This window comes from Dendropsophus ebraccatus, chromosome 12, assembly GCF_027789765.1.
Source record: "Dendropsophus ebraccatus isolate aDenEbr1 chromosome 12, aDenEbr1.pat, whole genome shotgun sequence".
Classification (NCBI taxonomy): Eukaryota; Metazoa; Chordata; class Amphibia; order Anura; family Hylidae; genus Dendropsophus; species Dendropsophus ebraccatus.
Window position 1 is genome coordinate 81,971,930 of NC_091465.1, and position 16,483 is coordinate 81,988,412.

Sequence of the window (16,483 nt, forward strand, 5' to 3'; positions counted from 1 at the left end):
ATACCCTCCTTTGTAGCCCCCACAAAGTATAGTTCCCTGTATAGCCCCCAAAGTATATCCTCCTTTGTAGCCCCCACAAAGTATAGGTCTCTGTGTAGACCCCATAGTATATCCCCCTTTGTAGCCCCCACAAAGTATAGGTCCCTGTGTAGCCCCCATAGTATACCCCACTTTGTAGCCCCCACAAAGTATAGGTCCCTGTGTAGCCCCCATAGTATACCCCACTTTGTAGCCCCCACAAAGTATAGGTCCCTGTGTAGCCCCGATAGTATACCCTCCTTTGTAGCCCCCACAAAGTATAGGTCCCTGTATAGCCCCCATAGTATACCCTCCTTTGTAGCCCCCAAAAAGTATAGGTCTCTGTATAGCCCCCATAGTATATGCCCCCTCTGTAGCCGCCACAAAGTATAGGTCCCTGTGTAGCCCCCATAGTATACCCCCCCTTTGAAGCCCCCACAAAGTATAGGTCTCTGTGTAGCCCCCATAGTATATCCCCCCTTTGTAGCCCCCACAAAGTACAGGTCCCTGTGTAGCCCCCATAATATACCCTCCTTTGTAGCCCCCACAAACTATAGATCCCTGTATAGCCCCCATAGTATACCCTCCTTTGTAGCCCCCACAAAGTATAGGTCTCTGTGTAGCCCCCATAGTATATCCCCCCTTTGTAGCCCCCACAAAGTACAGGTCCCTGTGTAGCCCCCATAGTATACCCTCCTTTGTAGCCCCCACAAACTATAGATCCCTGTATAGCCCCCATAGTATACCCTCCTTTGTAGCCCCCACAAAGTATAGGTCTCTGTGTAGCCCCCATAGTATACCCCCCTTTGTAGCCCCCACAAAGTATAGGTCCCTGTGTAGTCCCCATAGTATACCCCACTTTGTAGCCCCCACAAAGTATAGGTCCCTGTGTAGCCCCCATAGTATATCCCCCTTTGTAGCCCCCACAAAGTATAGGTCCCTGTGTATCCCCCATAGTATACCCTCCTTTGTAGCCCCCACAAAGTATAGGTCTCTGTGTAGCCCCCATAGTATATCCCCCTTTGTACCCCCCACAAAGTATAGGTCTCTGTGTAGCCCCCATAGTATATCCCCCCCTGTGTAGCCTCCCATAGTATACTCCACTTTGTACCCCCCACAAAGTATAGGTCTCTGTGTAGCCCCCATAGTATATCCCCCCCTTTGTAGCCCCCACAAAGTATAGGTCCCTGAGTAGCCCCCATAGTATATCCCCCCCTTTGTAGCCCCCACAAAGTATAGGTCCCTGTATAGCCCCCATAATATACCCTCCTTTGTAGCCCCCACAAAGTATAGGTCCCTGTGTAGCCAATTCCCACATAGTATAGCCCCAACACTAACACTGTGTAGCCGCTTTGTAGACCCCACACAGCCCCCACCTAGTATACCCCCCCCCCCCTCGCCCATTGAGGCTCCCACTGTAAAGGTGCATTTATGCGGGGGGGGGGAAGAATTCTCACCTCTTGCGAAGCCAGCAGGTTCTCGGTCCCTCAGCTGCTCCGGTGCCGATAGCTGCTTACACGTTCCGTGATCGGCAGTTCGATGCAGACCGGCCCTGGAGGCTTACAGCTCCAGCCCCGCGGCGCCTGCACATCTCTCCTCTCCTCCTCGGCGGCAGTGTGTGACGTCATCCGCTACTGCCCGCCACTGAACACAAGGGGAGATAGGTGCAGGCGCCACGGGGCTGGAGCTGTAAGGCGCTGAATGGGGGGGCCTGCAGCGTGCTGTGTGGTGTTACAGGTAGAGGATACAGCGTGCTGTGTGGTGTTACAGGTAGAGAATACAAGAGAAGAAAGCGGCTAGACTAACCAAAAGTAATGCACACTCAATATATCAAATTATCAAACATAGTTTATTTATAACCAACAAACAACAGCAAAATTGTTAAAACCACTTAAAAAGGCCTGAAAGGCCAAGATGTCAATACACAGGTGCCCTTACAATATTTAGGGCAACAAGTAATGTGCCAGACGAGGGAAAACCCTCACAATAAATGTCCTGCCAATAATGCACTGTACATAGAGAAAAACATTATGAAAGCAAAATATATCAAAATATACAGTATATAACACGTGTTCAAAGAAATTATATATATATAGATGTCAAATCGTACCACAATAACCTAAATCATAATGTAGAAAGTAATAACCGCAATGGCAGGACCTCCCCTGGCACACCGCACCTACACCCCACGCGTTCCGTTATGCCACCATAACTTCATCAGGAGTTGTGATGATCAACTGCTGGAGTCGGTATATATGTTACCACATAATTAGTTGAATAGATACCTGCTGTGGATCTCGCACGGCCATGGAACGCACGCCACGGTGGAACGCACGGAACCGGAAGTGACGTGCTGCCAAGTCCGGTCACATGTGCGCAGTGTCAAACAAAAAGAAATATGTAAAAAAGATCCAAAAAAATGCAAAAAAGTATATACATAAGCGACTTCACAACAGAGGCTACAGAATAATAAGATATGTTACCTTAATGTGTGATCTGATAAGTACAGTGCCTATTCTAAGAACGATCATATGATGTACACGTCATGTTTATCAAGATCACACGAGGAGTCAGTGATTACTGGAAGTAACATGATCACAAGGGCTCTGTTACATGATAAGTTATAGTGAAACTGTCATTTGGCCATCTTGATTTATCAGGTGTAGTCAGACCTCTTGGTCTGTTAATGTTTTTATAAATTCTTAATTGTATATACACGATTCCACTATAGCATCTGGGTAGTGGGGTTTGGTCTCTATTCACATATCTCTTTCACTTTATAATAATTTTTGGCCTTTTAACTATGTATATTTACTCTGTTGTATTGTCTTCTAATGTTTAATAGTGAATAGTTCTGATTGGAATGGGATGTATACTCACCTATCCCTCTTCGTCCACTCCATGGCCGTACTGCCTTCCTTCCAGCCACTACCATCTGATGGGATCAACAGGTGTGGTGGTCTTCTGAGTCGACATTCCGTGTGGTCTCGACATCAACATCTATATTGGGGAATTGATGGAACCCCTTCTTTGGGATCTTTGGACAGCCGACGCTTCTGGGATTTGTGGTCCATGCTCTTGGATATTTCCTCTGGACAGTTTCCATTTTGTACATTACTTATATGGACTTACCTGCCCGATGATAATTACTAGTAGCAGTGGTCGCTCTGCGTTAACTTATCATGGTTTACTACATTGTTTTGTATTTTTGTATCTTGAGTTCTTGACTTTCCCATTCTGCTTCCCGGCTTCCTTTGCGTAGTCTTATTCATTAGTTTATTATTTTTTGATCTTTAGTATTTTCTTCGGAATTATATGCATTAGTGTTTACTCATATTATATTGTTAAGGGTTTTTTGGAATTTGCCTGCTCGGATCCTGGCGACCATGGAATTGCGCTATTTTTGGTGGATAACACTCATTTATTTCTTATTTATCTCCTAACAATTTTTATTTTATAATTCCTATTTATTTTCTGGAATTGGATTTGGATACGACTTCACTCTTGTGGGACATGTGTAATCATTATTTACTTATTTATTTATCTATTTTTATATACAGCTTTATACGATGCACGGGCACTTTAAGGGATTCTTACATTATTATGTTTCCTTTGTAAGTAGGAGATAGTTTTACATGGATCATGGCACTTTTGGTAATTTTAAGATTGATTCCAGATGGAATACACTGTGATGGATATTGGTACATCAATATATGATTGAGTTGGCCTTTTGTATGCATTTGTCTTAGACACTTTAGGAATCTCAATTTTACCTAATAAATTTAATTTAAAATATACATATTTATTGCGGTTACCATGGTGACCGTTATAGTGTGTGGATTGGTAATGGCATTATTATGCAGCGTCATACATAATCATGTGACTTCTGACAGAATCAGGTGACTCTGACGTAATCATGTATTTATTTATGCGCATGCGCTATTGATTTTTGAAGATCGCGATTGTTATTATTTCTAAGGTGAATGCGGCGGGATGTAAGATTAATTGGTCACTTCAATTTTTTCCTACAAATGACCTATGTTTATATTATCATGTAACTATTATCATGTAACAGAGCCCTTGTGATCATGTAGTGATGAGCGAATAGTGAGATATTCGAATTTTCGATATTCGTACGAATATCCCGCGAATGTTCGAATATTCGATCGAATATTCGATCCCATTAAAGTCTATGGGAACAAGTATTCGATTAGTGAAAAACATCTATTTGACCATTTGGAGGGTGAAACCGGAAGCTGCGGGATTTGAACGCTTATCGAATATTCGCGGTATATTCGTACGAATATCGAATATTCGAATATCTCACTATTCGATCAAATATCTATTCGATCGAACAGTATTCGCTCATCACTATGATCATGTTACTTCCAGTAATCACTGACTCCTCATGTGATCTTGATAAACATGACGTGTACATCATATGATCGTTCTTAGAATAGGCACTGTACTTATCAGATCACACATTAAGGTAACATATCGTATTATTCTGTAGCCTCTGTTGTGCAGTCGCTTATGTATATACTTTTTTGCATTTTTTAAAATCTTTTTTACATATTTCTTTTTGTTTGACACTGCGCACATGTGACCGGACTTGGCAGCACGTCACTTCCGGTTCCGTGCGTTCCACCGTGGCGTGCGTTCCATGGCCGTGCGGGATCCACAGCAGGTATCTATTCAACTAATTATGTGGTAATATATATATATACCGACTCCAGCAGTTGATCATCACAACTCCTGATGAAGTTATGGTGGCATAACGGAACGCGTGGGGGGTAGGTGCTGTGTGCCAGGGGAGGTCCTGCCATTGCGGTTATTACTTTCTACATTATGATTTAGGTTATTGTGGTACGATTTGACATATATATATATATATATATATATATAATTTCTTTGAACACGTGTTATATACACTCAGCGGCCACTTTATTAGGTACACCATGCTAGTAACGGGTTGGACCCCCTTTTGCCTTCAGAACTGCCTCAATTCTTCGTGGCATAGATTCAACAAGGTGCTGGAAGCTTCCTCAGAGATTTTGGTCCATAGTGACATGATGGCATCACACAGTTGCCGCAGATTTGTCGGCTGCACATCCATGATGCCAATCTCCCGTTCCACCACATCCCAAAGATGCTCTATTGGATTGAGATCTGGTGACTGTGGAGGCCATTTGAGTACAGTGAACTCATTGTCATGTTCAAGCAGAAATCGAGACTCTTCAGACCAGGCAACGTTTTTCCAATCTTCTACTGTCCAATTTTGATGAGCTTCATCTGCCTCAAAGTTGGCCGTACTGTGCGTTCAGAGATGCTCTTCTGCCTACCTTGGTTGTAACGGTTGGCTATTTGAGTCACTGTTGCCTTTCTATCAGCTGGAACCAGTCTGCCCATTCTCCTCTGACCTCTGGCATCAACAAGGCATTTCCGCCCACAGAACTGCCGCTCACTGGATGTTTTTTCTTTTTCGGACCATTCTCTGTAAACCCTAGAGATGGTTGTGCGTGAAAATCCCAGTAGATCAGCAGTTTCTGAAATACTCAGACCAGCCCTTCTGGCACCAACAACCATGCCACGTTCAAAGGCCCTCAAATCACCTTTCTTCCCCATACTGATGCTTGGCTTGAACTGCAGGAGATTGTCTTGACCATGTCTACATGCCTAAATGAGTTGCCACCATGTGATTGGCTGATTAGAAATTAAGTGGTAACGTGCAGTTGGACAGGTGTACCTAATAAAGTGGCCGGTGAGTGTATCTTTTGATATCTTTTGCTTTCATAATGTTTTTCTCTATGTACAGTGCATTATTGGCAGGACATTTATTGTGAGGGTTTTTCCTCGTCTGGCACATTACTTGTTGCCCTAAATATTGTAAGGGCACCTGTGTATTGACATCTTGGCCTTTCAGGCCTTTTTAAGTGGTTTTAACTATTTTGCTGTTGTTTGTTGGTTATGAATAAACTATCTTTGATAATTTGATATATTGAGTGTGCATTACTTTTGGTTAGTCTAGCCGCTTTCTTCTCTTGTTCTCTTCATGTCATATTTTGGCTAGCTACTGTGTTGCACCCCTTTTTGCTATTGATATGAGATTGGCAGTGCCCACCACACTTACATACATAGACAGGTAGAGAATACAGCGTGCTTTGTCGGTGGGACAACAATGAAATACTGTACTGCAAAAGTACTGCAAATAATTCAGTAATACAATGAAACTGCGATGTGTGAACACAGCCTAGATGTTCTGCAACAGATTTGTGCGTGGGATGGGCAGGTTGGAGGACTGATGAACAGCTGAGGGAAAGCATTGCATTCTGGAACCAGTACTGCATTCTAGGAACTGCTCAACCAGGAAGTACATACACACAATACAGAACAAATCCCACCAAAACAAATGGATTTTTGTTAGTTTCAAAACTAGGATAGATAGGTAAGTAATTCTTTATGCTTCTGCAGAAATTTCATATTTTTTAACCTCTACCTGGAGTTCCCCTTTAAGGCAGTGTGAAGCCAACCTAAGGCTGGAAACACATCGCAGTTTTTGTGTCCAAACCAGAAGTGGATTCAAATATAAATGGAGGATTTGTACCTCTCTATCCTGTTGAACCCACTTCTTGTTTGGGCACAAAAAACTGCCGTGAGTTTTCAGCCTTAGGCCGTGTTCACACATCTTTAAAAAAAATAAAATACCATCCCCCAATTAACTTTAAAAAAAGAAAACGGCCATTGTTTTCCGTCTTTAATGATTCTCGTTGAAGTCTATAGAAACAACAGCTCTCAGTTCCCACAATGCATAGAATAATGGCCGCTGTTTGCGACATAACAGCCGTTATTCAATGCATTGTGTGAGCTGGCTGCTATTGTTTCCATAGATTTAAATGGGAATAAAAGACTGAAGTTTGTAATTAAATTAGCAGATGTTTAATAAAAAAATAAATAAAAATAAAATAAAATAAAATAACTAGAGGGAATAGAGCCCATGTCATTAACTTGCGGCCAATGTTTAGGGGAAATTGGCTGTTATTTTACATTCACACATAGGGGGATATTTAGGTTTCCTTATCATTAAGAGTCTGCACCCCCCCCCCCCCGTTACACCCCCTCTCCACCCCTTCCTCACTGTCCCAACAGGCGTAGAGGTGCCTTTGCGAAAATTTATTTGCACAACAAGCATGTCCAAATAAATTTCCAAGATGCCCTTCTATGCCAAAAACACAACTTAGATGAAAAGAAAAAAAAAAGAAAAATTATGGGAGAAATTAAGTTTAATGGGACTTTTAACTTAGCTACACCCTAAAGGGCCATCATTCAACCTGAACCTAAATGATGTAACCGTGTTCGTCATTGCAATGACCGCCCCCAAAGTATGCTAAACTACAGCCGTTATTTGATACTGAAAACGACCGTCTCTGAAGTGACAGGTTGCTTAGTCAATTATTGCTACCCACAGGTATTGAAAAGTCTGTTTAACATTAAAATGTATATATATATATATATAAAAAAAAAAAAAAATATATATATATATATATATATATATTATGATACTGTCCCTTTAAATGGACACTATTAACTATTCCTTCCTGCTCCCTGCAGTCTCTGTCAGCCCTTGTGTTTCCCATCCTCGTCATTAGGTGGATCTGCAGCTCCATCCTGTATCCAAAAACTGCGGCTGTTTTTCAGGTTTATGTTTGTTTCACATGTTACTCAGAATAAAAAATAAAAATAAAAAATGTGGGGGTGTGGAACCAATTGTCTGCATTTCAGTGATTTCTTATGGGACGTTTTGCTTTGGTATAAGAGTGGATTTGGTCCGGGAACGAATTATGCTCGTAATTCAAGGCACCATTGTACTTTAAATAGAACCCTATAGTGAGCACATAAAAGGGACATGCAGGCCACACCAAGCAGAAGAACTTTCTTTCGTACATGGAGGATTTCTAGGAAAGTCATAAGTAAAGCCAAAGTGTTAAAAAAACGACCAATAAAGTTTATTACTAAGAAAAACAGATTCCATTAAAAAAAAACAAGATTGAACATCATGATATGCAAAATTCATGGGAATATAATGTTTAAGGGGATTTTCACACTGAGTAAATTAGGCAGAATCCCGCCTGTCTCAGTGTGTCATTGCCCGTCTATGGGAGAGGGCGCACTCAGATTGAGCGTAGAGCGGCAGCAGTGGAGGAGCGCGCGCTCTCCCATAGACTGGCAATGACACACTGAAACAGGTGGGATTCTGCCTTATGTACTCAGTGTGAACATCCCCTTAGTGGTAATACTCCACATAGGACACCAATATCAGATCAGCTGTGAAGCAGCCTGCTCATTGTTTACCGCTGTCCGTCCTGCGCTGGCCATATTGTTAGTGCGAGTTACTGCAGCGTTGTCGCATTCAAATGGCCTTTTCAACCAGGTGATTGGCAGTAGTGCCGTGTTTCAGACCTGGACTGATGTGATGTTGTTGACCTATCCAGAGTATGAGCATCTTTAAAACAATATATCATACATTTCAGTCTGTGACAATTAGTACGGCCGCCATTACATCTCTTCTCAGGATCTGTACCGGGAATCTCCTCAGTTCAGGAGCATCAGCAGTAGCACCAGTGCTGTAACTGTAAAGACCTCCGGACCCCTGTAGGTGGTCACGGCTCCACTGTCACACCGATACTTGGTTTCAACCGTCCTGACTCCAAAACTGGTTTTCAGGTTTGCAATGTCACAGATGCTTTTTGTGACACAACCACGATAGGAGCCAACATATTTGTCTTGGTCTGCACAGAAGTAAAGAATAGTGTATGATGATGCTATGAATCACAGAGAAAAGCCATTATATATTTACAGACAGACTAGATACAACAGGGTCCCCAACATACAGGCCATTGGACAGTCTTCACTGTGGAGGTTCTTAGAGTGGTACTGCCATCTGTAATAACACATTGGCGGTCTGTTGGTCCCATCAGTATAGAATAGTAGGGGATCTCGGTGGATAAAGTGGTACTGTCATCTGTAATAACACATTGGGGGTCTGTTGGTCCCATCAGTTTAGAGTAGTAGGGGATCTTGGTGGATAAAGTGGTACTGCCATCTGTAATAACACATTGGAGGTCTGTTGGTCCCATCAGTATAGAATAGTAGGGGATCTCGGTGGATAAAGTGGTACTGTCATCTGTAATAACACATTGGGGGTCTGTTGGTCCCATCAGTTTAGAGTAGTAGGGGATCTCGGTGGATAAAGTGGTACTGCCATCTGTAATAACACACTGGGGGTCTGTTGGTCCCATCAGTATAGAGTAGTAGGGGATCTTGGTGGAGCCTCCAGCTCTGCCCTCTGACCGCCCTCTGTCCGGCGCCCAGTCATGGCAATGATTGCACATGCGCCGCCTCGTAACCCCCCTGGTGCCGACGCAATGACGTGTTTGAGTCATATGGCGCGTGGCAGAGGGCGGTGAGCGGGAGCTGGGGGAGACAGAGAAGACCACCACACAGGCGGTGCTGGCCTAGGGCACGATCGCTCTAGGCCACGTCTCTTAGACACGGTTCCAGCTACAGTAAAGTATGATTTTCGGGCACTGGAAAGCGACACCAGCGATGATAAACAGACCACCAGCAAGAACTTATCATCAGCTACAGGAAGGTATGAGTAGTTGTGGGGGGCACAAAATGGGTACAGAGTCGCTTTAACTCAGCATCTACTGGGGTAACAAGGGATTACACCAAGTGTCCTGACTGCTTCTTTGGCTCCTGGGTCACTGCTTAGCCAATCAGCGGGTGCAGTGGGTCAGTGCACTGATTAGCTGAGTAGGACGCCAGGGAGCCGGAGAAGCAGATGGGAGCGCTATAGGTAATGTATTAGCCTGGGAGGTGGGTTAAGTGGGAAGGGGCTTTACATACAGTGGCATGAAAGGTCTGCTGCAATATTATAAAGGCATAGAAAATGACAGTACTGGGTATCACAGCGGAATTCTGGAGCAATGTGGTAAGTGTGAAGCTATCCTTAAGATACCTACTGCCGTTGGGACTTTAGGGAGAGGTCAGGGATGCTCACAGCAGGACAGCCTGTACTGCTCAGAGGAGGCCTGGAAGCTGTCTGTAGAGCTGCCTGTGCCATGCCCCCCCCCCCCCCCTTTGCTCAGTAGAGTAGCTACCATGGAGGTGATCACCCCTCCCTGCCGGGCTGCCCTGCTACCTCTCGCCTGTCCATGGACCTCATTATTCTGCTTCTGCTGCTCATGTCACCCCATTACAACTGCTTCTCCTGCTCTGGCCTCCATCTTGGCTACTGCTGGGCCTTTACTGGCCTCATAATTGGCTACTGCTTGGCCATAACTGGCATCCATGTTGACTACTGGTGTGCCTGCCCTTGCCTCCTTGTTGGCTACTGCTGGGCCTTAACTGGCATCCATGTTGACTACTGCTGTGCCTGCCCTTGCCTCCTTGTTGGCTACTGCTGGGCCTTAACTGGCATCCATGTTGACTACTGCTGTGCCTGCCCTTGCCTCCTTGTTGGCTACTGCTGGGCCTTAACTGGCATCCATGTTGACTACTGCTGTGCCTGCCCTTGCCTCCTTGTTGGCTACTGCTGGAACTTAACTGTTATCCATGTTGACTACTGCCGTGCCTGCACTTGCCTCCTTGTTGGCTACTGCTGGGCCTTAACTGTTATCCATGTTGACTACTGCTGTGCCTGCACTTGCCTCCTTGTTGGCTACTGCTGGGCCTTAACTGGCAACTAGGTTGACTACTGGTGTGCCTGCCCTTGTCTCCTTGTTGGCTACTGCTGGGCCTTAACTGGCATCCAGGTTGACTACTGCTGTGCCTGCCCTTGCCTCCATGTTGATTACTACTGGGACTTAACTGGCATCCATGTTAACTACTGCTGCTCCCGCCTGTCCTCCATGTTGGCTACTTCTGCTCCTGCCCGGCTTCCATGTTGGCTACTGCTGATCCTGCCTGCCCTCCATATTGACTACTCTTGCTTCTGCCTGGCCTCCATGATGGCTACTGCTGCTCCTGCCTGGCCTTCATGTTGGCTACTGTTGCTCCTGCCTGTCCTCCATGATGGCTACTGCTGCTCCTGCCTTGCCTCCATGTTGGCTACTGCTGATCCTGCCTGCCCTCCATGTTGACTACTGTTGCTCCTGCTTGGCCTCCATGTTGTCTACTGTTGCTCCTGCCTGTCCTCCATGTTGGCTACTGCTGCTCCTGCCTGGCCTCCATGTTGGCTACTGCTGCTCCTGCCTGGCCTCCATGTTGACTACTGCTGCTCCTGTAATGGCCTCAAATGACTATTGCTGGACCTCCACTGGCCTCCAATGACTACTGCTGCTCCTTCACTGCAATTGTGACCTTTTTCCTGCATAGACCCTGTAATGGTGAGTTTCCTGCATAGACCCTGTAATAATAAATATTAAAGTCTAAAAAAAAAAATGACTTTGAGATATCAAAAAGATTATGATGTTACCGACACGTAGAGCCCTAAATTCAACCAAATACACTACCCCCGTATCATATAGATGCTTTAACCTCTTAAGAGCAGAGCCTGAAATGGCCTTAAGGACAGAGACAAATTTTATGAATATGACCTTTGTCACTTTAATCATTAATAACTTCAGGATGCTTTTACCTATCCGGCTGATTCTGAGATTGTTTTCTCGTGACATATTGTACTTCACATTTCTGGTAAAAATTATAACAAATCTTTATGAAAAACACCAAAGTAACATGAAAAATTCTGAAAAAAAAGCATTTTTCCAACTGTGAAACCTTTCTGCTTATACAGAAAGTGGTTATACCACATAAATTATATATTAAATAGCATTAGCAATATGTCTACTTTATGTTGGCGGCATTTATTAAACTATCTTTCATTTTTTTTAGACAATAGGAAGCTTAAAACATTAGCAGCAATTTTCCAAATTTTCAGTAAAATTTCAAAATCAGATATTTTTAGGGACCTGTTCAGGTTCAAAGTGTATTTGAGGGGACTGTACGTTAGAAAGCCCCACAAAGCACCCCATTTCAGAAACTGAACCCCCCCACACTCTGCAAAATCACATCCAGAAAGTTTTTTAACACTTTGGGGGAATCACATAAATAAAAGCTAAGTGTGTAAGAAATTTGAAAATTTTAATTTTCTGTGCAGAGATTATATGGTAATCCAATATTTTTCATAATTATAAACCTATTAGCAGAGAAATGCCCCCCAATATTGATTGCCCCGTTTCTGCAGTTTATAGAAATACCCCATATGTGGCCCTATTGCGCTATTTGACGCAACCACAAGCCTCAGATATAAAGGAGCGCCTAGTGAATTTTAACGCCTCCGTTATATTTGGTCATTTTTGACCGTACCACTTCAGGTTGGCAGAGGCTCTGGGGTGCCAAAACATAAAAAAAACACCATTTAGAAAACTTCACCCCTCAAGAAATGTAACAAGGGGTGCGGTGAGCATCTGGACCCCACAGGTGCTTCACAGATTTTCAGAACAATGTGGTGTAAAAAGGAAAAATTCTATTTTTTACACTAAAATGTTGTTCTAGCCTTCATTTTTCATTTTTACAAGGGGATAAAAGAAAAAAAAAAATACCAAACGTGTAGCGCAGTTTCTCCCGAGTACAGAAATACCCCACATGTGGACATAAAGTGCCAAGCGGGCGCAGGGCAAGCCTCCAAAGGGAAGGAGCGCCAATTGGCCTTTGTAAGCTGAATTTCACTGGAATGGATTTCAAGGGCCATGTCGCATTTACAGAGCCCTCGTGCTGCAAAAGACTGGAAACCCCCCACAAGTGACCCCATTCTGGAAACTACACCCCTCAAGAAATCTAACAAGGGGTGCAGTGAGCATATGGACCCCACTGGTGACGGGCACAAATGTGGAACAATGTGACGTGAAAGGGAAAATTTTAATTTTTTCACTTTCACGGCACAAATGTGGCCATCACCAAGGAGTCCATATCCTCACTGCACCCCTTGTTAGATTCCTTGAGGGGAGTAGTTTTCAAAATCATTTTACTTGTGGGGGTTTTCACTGTTTTGGCAGCACGAGGGCTTTGTAAATGCGACATGGCGTTCATCATCCATTCTGGCCAAATCCAGCCTCCAAAATCCAAATGGTGCTCCTTCCCTTCGGAGGCTTGCCCTGCACCCACATGGCGCTTTATGTCCACATGTGGGGTATTTACGGACTCGGGGGAAATTTCTCTACACATTTTGGTCGGTTTTTTTCTCTTTTAACCTCTTGTGAAAATGAAAAAATTAAGGCTAAACCAACATTTTCAAGTGACACAAGTCACACACAAGTGACCCCATTCTGGAAACTACAGACCTCAAGGAATCTAACAAGGGGTGCAGTGAGCATATGGACCCCACTGGTGACGGGCACATATGTAGGACATGTGGTGTGAAAATAAAAAATATCATTTTTTTTTCATTGTCACGGCACAAATGTGCCCATCACCAGGGGGCTATATCCCCATTGCTCCCCTTGTTATATTCCTTATGGGGTGTAGTTTCTAGAATGGGGTCACTTCTAGTGTCCTGGCAGCACAGACGCTTTGTAATTGCATCATGGCATCCTCTAATGGGAATGGCGGCCATACCTGTTTAGCTGGGGAAAAGGGACAATTTTAATTTATTTGGGGGTATTAGGCCAATTATTAGTTTATAAGGTTGAAAATGACAGGTGTCCATCAAATTCAACATGTGTTGATCCAGAGGAAGGCAAAAAACCCTTGTGAGGCAGACGACAGTAGCCTCATCACAGGGAAAAAATTCTTTCCCGACTCCATAATGGCAATCAGAATAATCCCTGGATCAACGTGACCCCTGAAATAGGAATAAGGGACAGAATTTAGATAACATGGAACTCCAATGACGTGTGGTGCGCCTTGAAGCGATCCAGTATGCAGAGGCCGGGGGGATCAGGACAGGTGTCACACTGGAAAATGGTGTCCTTCCTCATCCCCCTGTTACGCCACACTCTGCGCTTCTTCTGGGGTCTCCTGTTCTCCAGTGTGGGGGACGTCACCTGGAAAATGTTGCCCTGGTGCGATACGGGGTCCTTCATATCCAGAAGCGCTGGGTCAGCTCCATGGCTGCTAAATATTAGGGCTCTATTACTACCTCTGATATTTTCTGATCGTGCCGCAAGCTACAGTAGCTCGGGCAGCGAGGGACCGGAAGAGGGGGTGCTGATATAAAAGTTATCCCCGTACAGGTGGTAACCTTTATCCAGCAGTGGGAAGATCAGTTCCCAAACGATCTTTCCACTAACTCTGAGGATGGGGGGGGGGGATGCATCTGGGGGCTGGATTCGTGTGTTCCTTCCTTCATACACTCTAAGGGTACGTGCACACAGCGGAATGGCGAAGGATAACCCGCCGCTAGGGGGCAGTAGAGTGGAGCTGCCGAAGACCGCCGAAGATAGGGGCGACGGAAAAGCCCGAAGAGCCGAGGATTTCCGACGAAAACCGACCGAACCCGGAAGTGAGTCGACGAGGAGAAGAGGACACCGTGGGACCGCCGATGACCTGGAAAGCTGTATTCAGCTGCAATCGGCTGATCTGTATTGATTGGTTAACCACCCCCCATGCCGACGAGCAGAGATGGCCTGCTTTACATTATAGCAGGCCATCTTCCCCGATCGCTGTGTGTGGACACACAGCGATCGGGGAAACATAGGGCGTAAATTTACATCCTTTTGCGATAAGTACCAGGGAGCAGGGGTGTAAAATGACGCCCGATATCACTAAGGGGTTAAGGGAATGGGGGGGGGGTTACAGTACCAGGACAGGTTATCAAGCTTGGGGTTATTTACACTAGAAAAAAGACGTCTTAGGGGCGATCTGATCACAATGTACAAACATATGAATGGACAGTACTGTAACCATGACAAGGGGGCATCCTCTACGTCTAGAGGAAAGAAGATTTCACCATCAGCATCAACGCGGGTTCTTTACTGTACGAGCGGTAAGACTGTGGGACTCTCTGCCACATGATGTTGTCATGGCCGATTGATTAAATAAGTGCAAGGGAGGCCTGGATGCTTTTCTTGAACAATATAATATTGCAAGTTATGGGCATTAGATTTCCGGTGATACATTGATCCAGGGATTATTCTGGTTGCCATTGGAGTGGGGAGGGAGTTTTCTCCCTGTGATGGGGCAATTGTCATCTGCCTCATCGGGGTTTTTGCCTTCTCTGGATCAACACAGCAGGGTTTCCCTAGGTTGAATCTGATGGACTCTTGTCTTTTTTCAACTTTATTAACTATGTTACTATGTTACTATGATACATGGGGGGCATCTATAAGAGGGATACATTGGGGGCCATATATAAGGGGGACAACACAATGGGGTCAACTATAAGGGGGAAAACACAGGGGGAGCATCTATAAGGGGGATAACATGGGGGCCATCTATAAGGGGGACAACACAAGGGGGCCATCTATAAGGGAGATAACATTGGGGGGGCATCTATAAGGGGGACTACACCGGAAGTGTATACAATAGGGCATGCACAGAGGTATGCATGTACTATAGTGGTCTACACAGAGGGGGGCATATACTATAAGGGGGTCACATAGAGTCAGCCTACCCACTAAACGAGGGTGTAAAGGGCCAATGCAGATGTGCAGTTTGTAGAGAGATGAGGATGGTGCCGGAGTAAGGAGCCTAATATATCTGTCTGGCAGATTCTGTGGATTTGCGGCTCGGAGAAGTTCTCATAATGGCACAGGGCAGATGGAGAAGAAGATGAAAAGGGAAGAACTCTGATCAGAGAAGACGTCTCCTGTGAGTCACTAAACATAACTGCATTGTAATGTATATAGTGTACAGAGCCTGTGTAGAGCTGGGGCCATCTCTATATGACTGGATGAGGTGATAGAAATTGTTGTACAGTGGATTATTCAGTAACAGAGGCGGTGTTAGTCAGTAGGTGGCGGTGTTGGGCAGTATGTGGCCGTGTTGGGCAGTATGTGGCAGTAATATTTGTTGCTTGTAATCTGGTACTGTGCTTTATTGGATTTAGAATACAGGATTTGGTCAGTAACAATATGGTGGTGATGGTAGTGGTTGTGGTGGTAATATTTCCTCCTTGTATACTGGTATTATTGGCAATTTTGGTCTCAGTATACAGGATTTGGTCAGTAACAGTATGGTGGTAATATGTATGGTGATAATATTTCCTATATACTGGTATTATTGGTAATATCGGTCTTGAGATATACCAATAACATTACTTGGTCGAGGAAGGGGGGGCCCAAGTTGACCTCTTACACCAGCACCCAAGAGACATTAGCTACGCCCCTGGCCTCACCTCTTATCCCTCACTTAACCCCTTAGGCCTCCTATCCCAGCTGTCCTGGTGATGCTAGGCCCCCGCTCCCTGCTCTTTCTATATCTGCACAATGTTCCTAATATTGCAGCACGTTTAATGAGCAACTGGCCA